The sequence below is a fragment of the Dasypus novemcinctus genome, chromosome 12 (genome assembly GCF_030445035.2).
Source record: "Dasypus novemcinctus isolate mDasNov1 chromosome 12, mDasNov1.1.hap2, whole genome shotgun sequence".
NCBI classification, from domain to species: domain Eukaryota; kingdom Metazoa; phylum Chordata; class Mammalia; order Cingulata; family Dasypodidae; genus Dasypus; species Dasypus novemcinctus.
The window spans coordinates 89,166,343-89,179,225 of NC_080684.1; the positions used below are offsets into that span (position 1 = coordinate 89,166,343).

At 40.9% G+C, this 12,883-nt stretch overlaps 1 pseudogene; it reads right to left on the bottom strand.

The window, feature by feature from the left end:
- Positions 1 to 11,479: 11,479 nt before the first annotated feature.
- Positions 11,480 to 12,249, bottom strand: LOC101432729 (induced myeloid leukemia cell differentiation protein Mcl-1 pseudogene; annotated as a pseudogene).
- Between the last annotated feature and the right edge of the window lie 634 nt (positions 12,250 to 12,883).

Genomic DNA, 12,883 nt, shown 5'->3' on the forward strand with positions numbered 1-12,883 from the left:
TATACTGCGCAAAGGCACCTGGCTGAGAATGGGGCAAAAAGTAGACATTTGCCCTGAGGGAAAGGATGCCTTTTTCTTACTCAGCTTGCAAATTGCTGAGCACAGGAGCTATGACCTCCCAGAAGGTACATTGTTCTAATTTGTACAAAAGCCTTAAGGGCTAGCTGTGGCCTTGGATATATAATACAAGTCAGTGCTCTCTTATCTGCAAGTCGGAAATTCACAAAATCCTGAAAGCCAAACATTTTTTTATAGCTTTGCTGCCAACTCGTTTGGCAGCAAAACCTGACCTGAACTGACACAAGACTAACTATAGTCTTTATTTATCCCACTAACTGTGACTATTCATACATTTTCTTACAGAAATATTAATGTGTTTTATTATGGGGCACAGCCCCAGAACCTGCTGGGATGTTAAGTAATACCTGCTATTTGCACAGTATTACTTTTCTAAAATTTGAAAAATTCTGAATTCCGTAACACGTCTGACCAAGGGTTTCAAAGAAGGATTGTGGAGTTTGTACTATCCCAGTTTTACCAGGGGGGACCTGAGCCTCAGGGAGATTAAAGCACCGCAAATCCAGTATGTGAGGGAGTCAAAGTCCAAACCCCGTGCTCTTTCCACATCACAGTAGTTTCAAAGGCTTATTAAGACACTGTTTGGTAGACAGGCCAGGCTTCCCTCATGAGCAATTTCTATTTTCAGACAGAAACACCAGTGAGGGGAGCAGGGAGCCTGGAATAAAGTTATGTGCCTTTTGTAGGAGTCTGGGCACTCCATGGATCCATAAAAGAACATCAGTCCCTGCACTTCACCTGCAATCCCAGCTGGCGTTGGGGAATGGACCACGTTTTCAAACAAGCTTCTGTGTGTTCTGACAGCACTAGCCCAAAGCCAGGCACCGCTTACTGGAAGCATCCATCAGCGTCACCCTTGTGGGCAGAAACAGAGAATCCCAGCAATACTGCAAAATAAGAAAAGCAAGCAAAATCTCATTTTGGGTCTGTGCTTGAGACAGTGCTGGAGCAAAACAGCGGGGATGGTCTTCTGCTGTGCTGTTCTTACTGCCCACAGTGAAGCCGGCTAGTAAGAGAGGGAATCAATAGATGGATCTGGAACCCGGCAAGAAGACCACGTGGGCATCAATACCCCCAAGACGGCTGCTGAAGACCCTCCCCAAGATTCTGCCTTTGAGAACAAGACTTGCCAGGGAAGCCGGGAGAAGCCCGGCGTGTTCCCCAAGGACTTGATCATTGGGCCCTCAGGGGGGCTGATGGGGGCAGGGTTGATCAATCAAAACAGCAAACAGCTGGAACCCCTCCCCTGCCATTCGCAAAGGGATGGAATAATTAATGGTTGAAAACGCAGGCGCAAGGCCTGAATTCACTCACTCTCACCCTTGGACCCCTGTTCCTGACCGCAGCACCCTGCTCCCACTCTTTTTCCTCTGCCATAATGGCCACGCGAGTAATACCTGGGCATTTATAATCTATAATGGGGAATGATAGTGTGTAAATCAGCCCGCTTTATCATTTTTCAACCCCTTCCTCTCTACCTGGGACCCATGATCTGTTGTTTTCTCCCATGTCTCTTCCCTTCCTGCCTGAATAAATTACTGGCCTAACTCACCCGACGTGCTTTTGAAATTCATTCCTGTAGCACAGTCAAGAACCTAGACAAAATCTGGTCATAACAGGTCTCCATCAGAAGCCAGATCCAAATGCCAGTTCTTTCTTTAAATGACATCTGTGTGCTTTAGAATGAAGTGCCTGTCATCACTTTGGAACCAAAAGTTATTCCTGATTCCTTTGCTCCTTCTAGAAGGAATAGACTTCATTCTCCTTACAGAAATAAACCTGTAGGTATAAACTATCAGACAGATAGGTGTCAATGTACCATTCTTTTTGAAATTCTGCAAACTCTAAAATTATATTCATGTGATATTCTCACATCTGCATTCTTAGAGCTTATACACTAGGGAGTGGCCACCCAAATCAGTGATTTTCTATTATCTATTTAAATAATGCTTTCCTAAAAATTTTTATGTCAAAAAAACTTTATTTTAAAAACTGCAGTGGATATTGAACTTGAAATTGTTTTCGGATCCCTTTCTGATTCTTTCCATTGTATATAAATGAATTATATGTTCATGTACATTTATCACTTCACAATTTTATATTCATATTTCCATATCTTCTTTGGGCCAGTGTTTCTTCAAATATATTGCCCTTTTTAAAAATTGGGTTGTTGTTGTTATTATGGAATTGGAAGGATTATTTATAAATTCCAGATAAAGTCCCTTATCGGAAATGTGTTTTGCAGATCTTTTCTCCCGGCCTGTGGCTTGCCTTTTCATTTTCTCATCAGCATTTTGCAAAGAACAAAAGGTTATCATTGTAGCTCTTATATTTAAGCCTATATCACTTTGGAGTTAATTTTTGCATATGGTATGAAATAAGTAAGGGTCATAGTCCAACCATATAGTTCCAGTTTGTTGAAAAACCTGTACTTTTCCTATTGAACCACCTTTCTCAAACATCAAGTGACCACATGTGTGTGGTTCTCTTTCCGGACTCTTTATTCTGTCCCATTGATCCATATGTCTCTTGTTATACTGACATCGTAAGACAAAAAGTAGACCACACGCTGCCTTAATTACTGCAGCTTTATAGTAAGCCCATAGGAAATTCCTCCAATACACTTTTCAAAACAATTTATTGCACTGACCATGACCTCTAATACAAGGTTCAATAGAGGTGATTAGGAGGAAAGCATTCAATTTTTCACTATAACATATAAAGCAACCTGCAGGGTTTTTTGTTGTTGTTGTTCAGATGCCCTTTTGATGATTGAGGTGGTCCATTTGCTAATACTTCACCAAAGATTTTTGCATCTATGTTCACGGGAAATATTGCCCCAGTTTCCTTTCCTTGTAATGCCTTTGTCTGGTTTTGGTGTTAAGGTAATGTAAGCCTCATAACATGACTTCAGAAGTGTTCCTTCTATTTTCTGGAAGACTTTGTGATAGTTCTATTAATCCTCCTTTCCTTTTGCTACTTTCGGTATAACATTTTGTTTTACATGTCATAAATAGTACAATAGGTCATTATTATTTTTTGCTTTAGCAGTCAATTACCCTTTAAAGAAACAATAAGTGAGAAAAAAATTTTAATATTTACCCATTCAGTTGCCATTTCCAGTACCCTTTGTTCCTTTGCATAACTCCAAATATCTGGTCTCATTTTTCTTCTGCCTGAAGAACTTCTTTAAAATTCCCTGTACTGTAGGTCTGCTGGTGGTAAATTCTTTCATCTTCTGTCTAAAATCTTTGGCTCAAATTTGCAAAGATGTGGCTATTACTTGGTCATTATTCCTTTAAATATTTTTTCTAGCCCCACCACCTTTCTAGGACACCACTCGATGTTGTCCCATTCATAACTAATGCTTTGTTCATTTTTTTTTCAGTCATTTTGTGTGTGTGTGCTTCATTTGGGAGAGTTTCTATTACTCTGTCTTCAGATTTATTGATTGTTCATTCTGCAATGTCTTTTCTGCTACTAATCCTACCCCAATAAAATTTTAATTTCAGACATTGTTTCTTTCATCTCTCTAAGTTCCATTTGGGTTTTTAAAAAATCTTCCATATTTTTCCTTATCATGATCATGTTTTTCTTTATATCCTTGATAATATGGAACATATTTATAATAGGTGCTTGTCTACTAATCCATTATCTCTGTCATTATGGGGTATGTTTCTATTGACTGATTTTTCTGGTTATTCACATTTTCTTGCTTTTTTCTATGTCTAGCAATTTTTTAATTGAAGCTGGATAATCTGAATTTTATACCCTTGAGTGCTGTATTACTTGAAGAGGTGTTGAACATGCTCAGACAGGCTGTTAACATTACTTGTGATTAAATTTACCCTTATAAAGTTTGTTTTTAAACTCATTGAGGGTGGATCTATTGTACGCTTTATTCAAGGGCTGCTATTTTTTTTTAAGATTTATTTATTTATTTATTTCTCCCCCCCATCCCCCCCCAGTTGTCTGTTCTCTGTGTCTTTTTGCTGCGTCTTATTTCTTTGTCCGCTTCTGTTGTTGTCAGCGGCATGGGAATCTGTGTCTCTTTTTGTTGCGTCATCTTGTTGTGTCAGCTCTCCGTGTATGTGGCACCATTCCTGGGCAGGCTGCACTTTCTTTCACGCTGGGCGGCTCTCCTTGCGGGGCGCACTTCTTGCACGTGGGGCTCCCCTACGCGGGGGATACCCCTGCGTGGCAGGGCACTCCTTGCACGCATCAGCACTGCACGTGGGCCAGCTGCACATGGGTCAAGGAGGCCTGGGGTTTGAACCGCGGACCTCCCATGTGGTAGACGGACGCCCTAACCACTGGGTCAAGGCCACCACCTTCAAGGGCTACTTTAGAACTGTTTGTAAGATGTGGACTTCCTGGGGGTTCTACTTAATACCATGAATATTCATGGGGTCTTTCAGTCTGGCCTGAGACAACTTAGAGAATTCCTTACCCAGTGTAACATCTGAGAATTATCGCTTTATTTTTTAATAAATTTTTTATTTATTTTTAAAAGATACATAGATCACACAAACTGTTACATTAAAAAATATAGGAGGTTCCCATATGCCCCACTCCTCACACCTGGAATTATTTTTCACAGAGCTCCCTATTAATTGTCTTTTCCTTGGAAGTTGTCCTTGTCTGGCCTCATGGAATTTCACCCTGTGGATACCCTCATTGGTGTTCAGCCAAAAACTTGAGAACCTCTATCCAAATTTCTGAAGCTCTCTTCCCTGGGTACATGCTTCTCTGCCAACTCTAGCCTCACCTGCCTCTCAGAACCTCTGTCTATCTCCTCAACTCGGACAGACTGCTGGACGGTGTCCGGGAACCACAGCCTCCAGGCAGACAGCCTCGGTGGTGGGAGAGGTCTCCTCCTCTGTTTCCTTTGCTCAGGAATCTCTGTCCATTTCTGCCTATTGTCCAATATCTGAAAACCCATTTTTCAGATATCTGAATATCAATTTTTCTAGTTATTTATTGTGGAGAGGTGATTCTGGACTGTCTGACTCTCATTTTGTCAGATACAGAAGTCTGCCTGTTTTTTTTCTTAAGGTTTATTTTATTTATGTCTCTCCCTTTCCCCGCCCCCCCCCCATCTGCTCTCTGTGTCCATTCGCTGTGTGTTCTTCTGTGTCCACTTGCATTCTTGGTGACACGAGGAATCTGTGTCTCTTCTTGTTGCATCATCTTGCTGCATCAGCTCTCCGTGTGTGGTGCCACTCCTGGGTGGGCTGTACTTTTTTTGCATGGGGCAGTGCTTTTATTGCACGGGATGGCTCTCCTTGCGGGGCACACTCCTTGCACGTGGGGCACGTGGGGATGCCCCTGCGTGGCACAGCACTCCTTGTGTGCATCAGCACTGTGCGTGAGCCAGCTCACCACACAGGTTAGGAGGCCCTGGGTTCAAACCCTAGACCTCCCATCTGGTAGGCAGTAGCTCTATCAGTTGAGCCACATCTGCTTCCCTGCCAGGTGTGTAGGTAAGCCAACATCCCATGCTTGTTTTGTTAATCCTTTAACATTTAGGGTTTGGATTATTTTTCTAATTTGAAAAAATATACTCAAAGTGTCAATCTGAGCATTACTGTAAAAAAAATACTTTTCCTCCCTCTTTGGAGGATATTTCTTTGAGATTCCTTGGTAGAATTTACCAGAACAAAAGGTAGGAACAATCTTATAGTTCTCATTGCAGTATTTCCTGTTGTCTCCAGAAAGATAAACCCATTCATGCTGCCACTAGGAATATGCATACATATTTCTGCTGTTGCTAGCATTAGACTTAATTTACTTTCATTAATTCTAATTGTGAGGAATGTTGCCAAAAGGATAGTTCAATTTATTATTTTTTTTCTTACATTGCTAGGAAAATTGTCCATTGTCCCATCAGATAATTAAATGTCTGAATTTTCTTGTGTATAAACTATCTGTTCATCAAGTGGAATTAGGGTGTTTACACTGTAGAACACTTCATTACATTTTGTAGGAGAGCAAGCTATTATTTGTTGCGTTTTTCAATAACTTAAGCCCCTCATTTAGTTTACATATGACTTCCATTTTTATATGTGTTTCTTTAAGCAACTGATTGTTAGATTTTTCTTAATTCAGTCAATAGCTCTTTATCCATAAGATTTCATTGTTTTAACTTAAATATAATTGATATATTTTTATTTTTCATCACTCTCTAAGTATATTTGTAATTGCTACTAAGGCTTGCTTTCTCTTTTCATTTGCCTATCTATCATAGTAAAATTTTTATCCGCCGCCCCCCCGCCCCCGCCGTGGCTTTTTGCATGCTGTCTGCTCTCTGTGCCCATTTGCTGTGCATTCTTCTGTGTCTGTATTTATTTTATTTTCCCTCCCCCCTTGCAGCTTTCCTGCTGTCTGTTCTCTGTGACCATTTGCTGTGCATTCTTCTGTGTCTGTATTTATTTATTTTATTTGCCCTCCCCCCTTGCGGCTTTCCTGCGGTCTGCTCTCTGTGTCCATTCGCTGCCAGTGCTCTTCTGTGTTTTTGCTTGTCTCCCATTTTTGTTGCATCACCTTGCTGAGTCAGCTCTCCACAGAGCTTGCAGGCTGGGCGGTGCTCCACAGCATGGGGTGAGCCTGCCTTCACAAGGAGGCCCCAGGATGTGAGCCCAGGGCCTCCCATATGGTAGATGGGAGCCCAACTGACTGAGCCACAGCCGCTTCCCTGCCATAGTAAATTTAAACACGTTGATTTCCCTTCCTTCTGTGCTCTGGATCTAGTGGACTTTAAATCCCATAAACTGACATGTCAGCATATTTCTAGGGTCTAGCACAGTGCCTGCCATGTTGATTTTTGTAAACAGTTTTACTGAGATATGTTAATATTTCACACAGTCCGTCTAAAGTATATATTCAATGGCTTTTGGTATAATCACAGACTTGTGCATTCATCACCATAATCAATATTAGAGTATTTCCAATACTCCAAAAAGAATCACTCCACCCCTTAGCAGTTACCTTCCCATCCCTCCGTCTATCCCTTGCCATACATATCTCCTAATCTAATTCCATCTCTATACACTTATTTATATTTACATTTTATATAAATGAAGTCAAATATATCCAGTACTATGTGTCTGGTTTCTATCACATGATAATACTCTCTTTTTTCAATTGGTGAAAAAATATTAATATATTACTATTTACTACAACCCATTGTTTGGTTTGGGTGCATTTTAGCTCACCCTGTTAACATCTTGTAATATTAACGTATATTTGTTTTGATTCATGGAAGCACCTTCTTATATTTGTACTGTTAACCACACTCATCATCCGCAACAGGGTTCACTATTCTATACAGTCCCATGTGTCATCCTTTAGCTTTTCTTTTGGTGATATACACAGCCCTAAACTATCCTTTTCAACCACAATCATACCTCCATATTGGCACTGCTAATTACATTCACTCCAATGTGCTATCATCACATCTATCCAACTCCAAGCACTTACAATCATCCTTATTACTAATTCTACACACATTAAGCCACTGCTCTCCATTCTCCATCCTCTTTATATCTACTGGTGACCAATCATCCAGCTTTTTTTTTTTTTTAAAAGATTTATTTATTTATTTAATTTCCCCCCCTCCCCTGGTTGTCTGTTCTTTGGTGTCTGTTTGCTGCGTCTTGTTTCTTTGTCCGCTTCTGTTGTCGTCAGCGGCACGGGAAGTGTGGGCGGCGCCATTCCTGGGCAGGCTGCTCTTTCTTTTCACGCTGGGCGGCTCTCCTCACGGGCGCACTCCTTGCGCGTGGGGCTCCCGCACGCGGGGGACACCCTTGCGTGGCAGGGCACTCCTTGCGCGCATCAGCGCTGCGCATGGCCAGCTCCACACGGGTCAAGGAGGCCCGGGGTTTGAACCGCGGACCTCCCATATGGTAGACGGAAGCCCTAACCACTGGGCCAAAGTCCGTTTCCCTCATCTAGCTTTTAATTCTATAACTTTGCTTATTATATTTAGTTCATATTAGTGAGATCATACAATATTTGTCCAATTGTGTCTGGCTTGTTTTACTCAATATAATGTCCTCAAGGTTCATCCATGTTGTCCTGTGCATCATGATTTCCTCTCTTCTTACAGCTGAAAAGTGTTCCGTTATATGTATATATCACAGTTTGTCTATCCACTCATCTGTTGATGGACACCTGGGTTGTTTCTATCTTTTAGCAATTGTGACTTAATGTCTCTCTGAACATCAGTGTGCAAACGTCTGTTCACATCCCTACTTTCAGTTCTTCTGAGTATATATCTAGGAGTGTAATTGCCAGATCATATGGCAGCTCTACATTTAATTTCCCAAGGAGCCGCCAAATAGTCTTCCACTGCAGCTGTACCATTCTATGCTCCCAACATCGAATAAGCGTACCTACTTTCCACATCCTCTCCAAGTTTTCTGGGGTTTTTTTGTTTAAAAAATAGTGGCCACTCAGTGGCCATATCAGTTGTGAAATGATATCTTGCTGTAGTTTTGATTAGCAAGTCTCTAATAGCTAGTGATGCTGAACATTTTTTCATGTGCTTTTTTGCCTCTTGCATTTCCTCCTTGGTAAAGTGTCTATTCATGTCTTTTGCCCATTTTTTGATTGGGTCATTTGTCTTTTTATTGTTGAGTTATAGGATCTCTTTACATATCATGGATAGTAAACCCTTATCAGATATGTGGTTTCCAAATATTTTCTCCCATCGGGTAGGCTGACTTTCCACCTTCTTGACAAAGTCCTTTGAAGTAAAAAAGTATTTAAGTTTGAGAAGGTCCCATTTATCTATTTTTCCTTTTGTTGCTTGTGCTTTGGGTGTAAGCTCTAAGAAGCCACCTCCTGTCGTAACATCTTGAAGATGCCATCCTACATTTCCTTTTGGGAGTTTTATGGCTCTAGTTTTTATTTTTAGCTCTTTGATCCATTTTCAGTTAATTTTTTTATAAAGTGTGACATAGGGGTCCTCCTTCATTCCTTTAATATGGATACCCAGTTCTCCAAGGATCATTTGTTAAAGAGACTGTTCTGTCCCAGTTGAGTAGTAGGGCTTGGTAGTCTCATCAAAAATCAGTTGACAAGGAACTGATGTAGCTCAAGTGGTTGAGTGCCTGCTTCCCACGTATGAAATCCTGGGTTTAACCCCTGGTACCTCCTTAAAAAAAAATCAATTGACTGTAAAGGTGAGGGTCTATTTCTGAACTCTCAGTTCAGTTCCACTCATCTGTAAGTCTATCTCTATGCCAAAACCATTCTGTTTTGTTTTGTTTTGTTCTTGAGGTACCAGGGCCAGGGACTGAACCTAGGACCTCATGTGTGGGAAGCTGGTGCTCAACCACTGAGCCACATTGGCTCTTTAGTTGGTTTTTCTTTGTTTGTTTGTTTGTTTTGTTTAGGAGGCACCAGGAACCAAACCTGGGACCTCCCATGTGGGAAGTAGGTGCTCAAGGGCTTGAGCCACATCCACTCTCCACCATACTGTTTTTTTTTTTTTTGTTTTTTAGAAATTAAACAATAAGCATGTTTTATTAACATACAAGGCCTATACCTGTGTTTAACAGGCAAGCCTAATAGAAGCACCATGATCAGACTCTAGCCTTTTCCCAAGCCATCATTTTACAATTTATTAAGCAAACAAGGGATCAAATTTCTCTCTTCCATCTGATTTAATCTTTTTATACACATACTGCTAATAAATCCCATTTGGAACAGCTGAAAATCTTCTAGCAAAAGCTTTGAAGATGAGTTTATGAATTCAGTTTAAATTTCACCAGTTAAATTAGGTCAAATAAAGGAACTCAAATGAGTAGTTGCTCAATCAGAGCCCATTTTTATAAGTTATCGATCCCAGCTCCCCCCAGAAAACTCAAGACTCTATTCTGACTCAATTACTGAAAATCTACATAAAACGAAGTGAAAAGAGTTATTTCTAATCTTCAACCTTTCAATCCCAAGTCCTTAAAAAATTAAAGAAAAAAATAATAAAAACACCTAAGGAATACTTACCAAAATCAAATAGGCAAATTAAAGTCTGCGTAGTTATGAACTAGAATTGTTCCACTACAACCAAGTTGTATACATCTACATCATTTGGTGCTGTACACACTCTAGAAAACTGGCCAGGTCAAAGCGTAGAATAGAAAAACTGTAAGAAGCAGGTTCCTAACTACAGAAGCTGAAAATTTTCAAAAGGGTATGAAAGAAGTTTCCAAAGTACATTCAAGATACCCCTGATCCCTTTATATTTCAAAGGTTTTCTGTAAAAATATAATTTTCCTTTAAAAAAATTAAGGATATTTCATATTTTAACCATAATTACTGAGCCTCAAGTCAGGTATTCTTGGCCATTACCAGGCTAACAATTAAGAATCACTCAAACCATGGCAAAGTAGAAGCAGATAAAAAGGTCCTGAGCACTTAGATTTTCTATTCTTCAAGAAGTACACCTGCGAAAGTTAGTTTAAGAGGAAAAGGCTTCCCTTCACACTCTGTTGTACAGCACTGAGGCTTCTAGTCATTGTTCTATTACTTGTAGCTTAAATCCATTTTACACAAGTCATGGACATTATAGTGCTTCTCTTTAAATACTACAGGAAGTTAATGGATCCAGTGGGCATATTTACTGAATTCTGTGACCAGCCTGGCTCTGGCCACTCTTCTGTTCTAGACAAGAAAATTAAGTCTTTCTACCCTATCCTCTTCACTAAACCTAAAAGTCCTCCTCTTTATGGCTTTCCAAAATTTGCCTGTTGCTGAATCAGTACTTGGCTTCTTTTACACAGTGACTCTTCAAGGTAGTAGGAACTACTTTTCCATTGATTTATTCCTGCTAGACCATAATCCTTGTCATTTGCTTTTCTGGCCAGGACGCTAGAGTAGAACTCTTAGATGTTACAGCCTGGGCAGCTTGATGTCCAACTTCAATTTCACAGCAGGACTGTGTGGTTTTGGTGGATGGAGCAGTTAAGAGTCAATTGTAGGGAAGCGGATGTGGCTCAAGCAATTGGACTCTCATCTAGCATATAGGAGGTCCAGGGGTCAATGCCCAGGGCCTCCTGGTGAAGGCACGCTGGCCCATGTAGCGAGCTGGCCCATGCAGAGTGCTGCCCTGTGCAGGAGTGCTGACCCATGCAGAGAGCTGGCACAGCAAGAGGACATAACAAAAAGAGACACAGAGGAGAGAGAATAAGAGACATAGCAGATCAGGGAGCTGAGGTGGCACAAGAGAATGATGGCCTCTCTCCCACTCCAGAAGGTCCCAGGATCAATTTCCAGAGCCACCCAATGAGAAAACAAGCAGACACAGAAGAACACACAGTGAATGGACACAGAGAGTAGACAATTGGGGGAGGGGGGGGATAAGTTAAAAAAATAAAAGTCAATTATTGCCCTTACAAGCCTATCTTATTAGATATGCCAAAACAGCTCCTACCCCAGCAACACCTTCATAAGTCAGCAGCACATTTCTGATGCCATCTTCTAGGTCATCTACATGGAAGAACTCCACAAACCCATCCCAACCTCTTCGTTTGATGAGCCAGTCTCATTTTGTCCTTAAAAGAATATCTGTGGTACTTTCTACTAATGGTTTGATGCAGCTTTCTTGGTTTACGCTCTTCAGGTATTTGGCCACAAAGGCACCAAAAGAAATGACTCACAATCCTGCCCCAGTTTGTTATTCTGTCACTGAAAACAGGGACCATCTCTCAAGACAAATATTTGACATCATCCTCATTTTTGATGTCCAGTTTCTGAAGCATGCCTTGGAATGCTGTCTCGTGGTTGTGCTGCACACCCGACAGAGGGTCTCCAAAGCCTTTCTGTTGGAGGTCCCAGGCTCCACCATGGGTTTCGTGTCTTTGGCGCTGGTTGCCTGCTCCCAAAGGTACTGAGAGATGATCTGCAGCAACTGCTGGTACAACTCATCGTCTCCATCCTCTGCTGGGGCCGCGTCGAGGGAAGTGACCCGTTCGTATTGGGGACATTAGTGGCCTCTGTCACCAGTCCCAGCAAGGGCAGGACAGCCAACCATTTCCCAAGGGACTTCAGTTTGTACCTGTCCAGCTCCAATTCCAGTGACATGATGGGATCGGTGGCTGAGGCTTCCATCTCCTTGGGTGGCCATGAGTGGCCCACTGTACCATTTTGACCAGTGTCGCTTTGTAACATGCTTTAAAGTCAGAAAGAGTGAGTTCTTTTTAAAGATATTTTTGGCTATTTTGGGGTCCCTTTCCCTTGCAAATAAATTTGGTAATTGACTTTTACCTTTCTGTAAAGTAGGTTGTTGGAATTTTGATTGGGATTGTATAAATCAATTTAGGTAGAACTGACATCTTAACAATATTTAGTCTTCCAATCCACAATCATGGAAAGTCCTTCCAATTGTTTAGGTCTTCTTTAATTTCTTTTAGCAATATTTTGTAGTTTTCTGCGTATATCCTTTACATCTTTGTCTAAATTTATTCCTAGATATTTGAATCTTTTAGTTGCTATTGTAAGTGGAATTTGTTTCCTGATTTCTTCCTCAGGTTGTTCATTTCTACTGTATAGAAACATTACTGATTTTTATATGCTGATCTTGTATCCCGCCACTTTTCTGAATTTGTTTATTAGCTCTAGTAGTTACATTGCTGATTTTTCAGGGTTTTCCAACTATAAGATCATGTCATCTGTGAATAGTGGAAGTTCTATTTCTTCCTTTCTGATATGGATTCCTTTTTTTTTTATTGTCAAATTGCTCTAGCTGGAACTTCTAGTACAATGTTGAAAAACAGTAGTGACAGAGGGCATTCTTGTCTTGTTC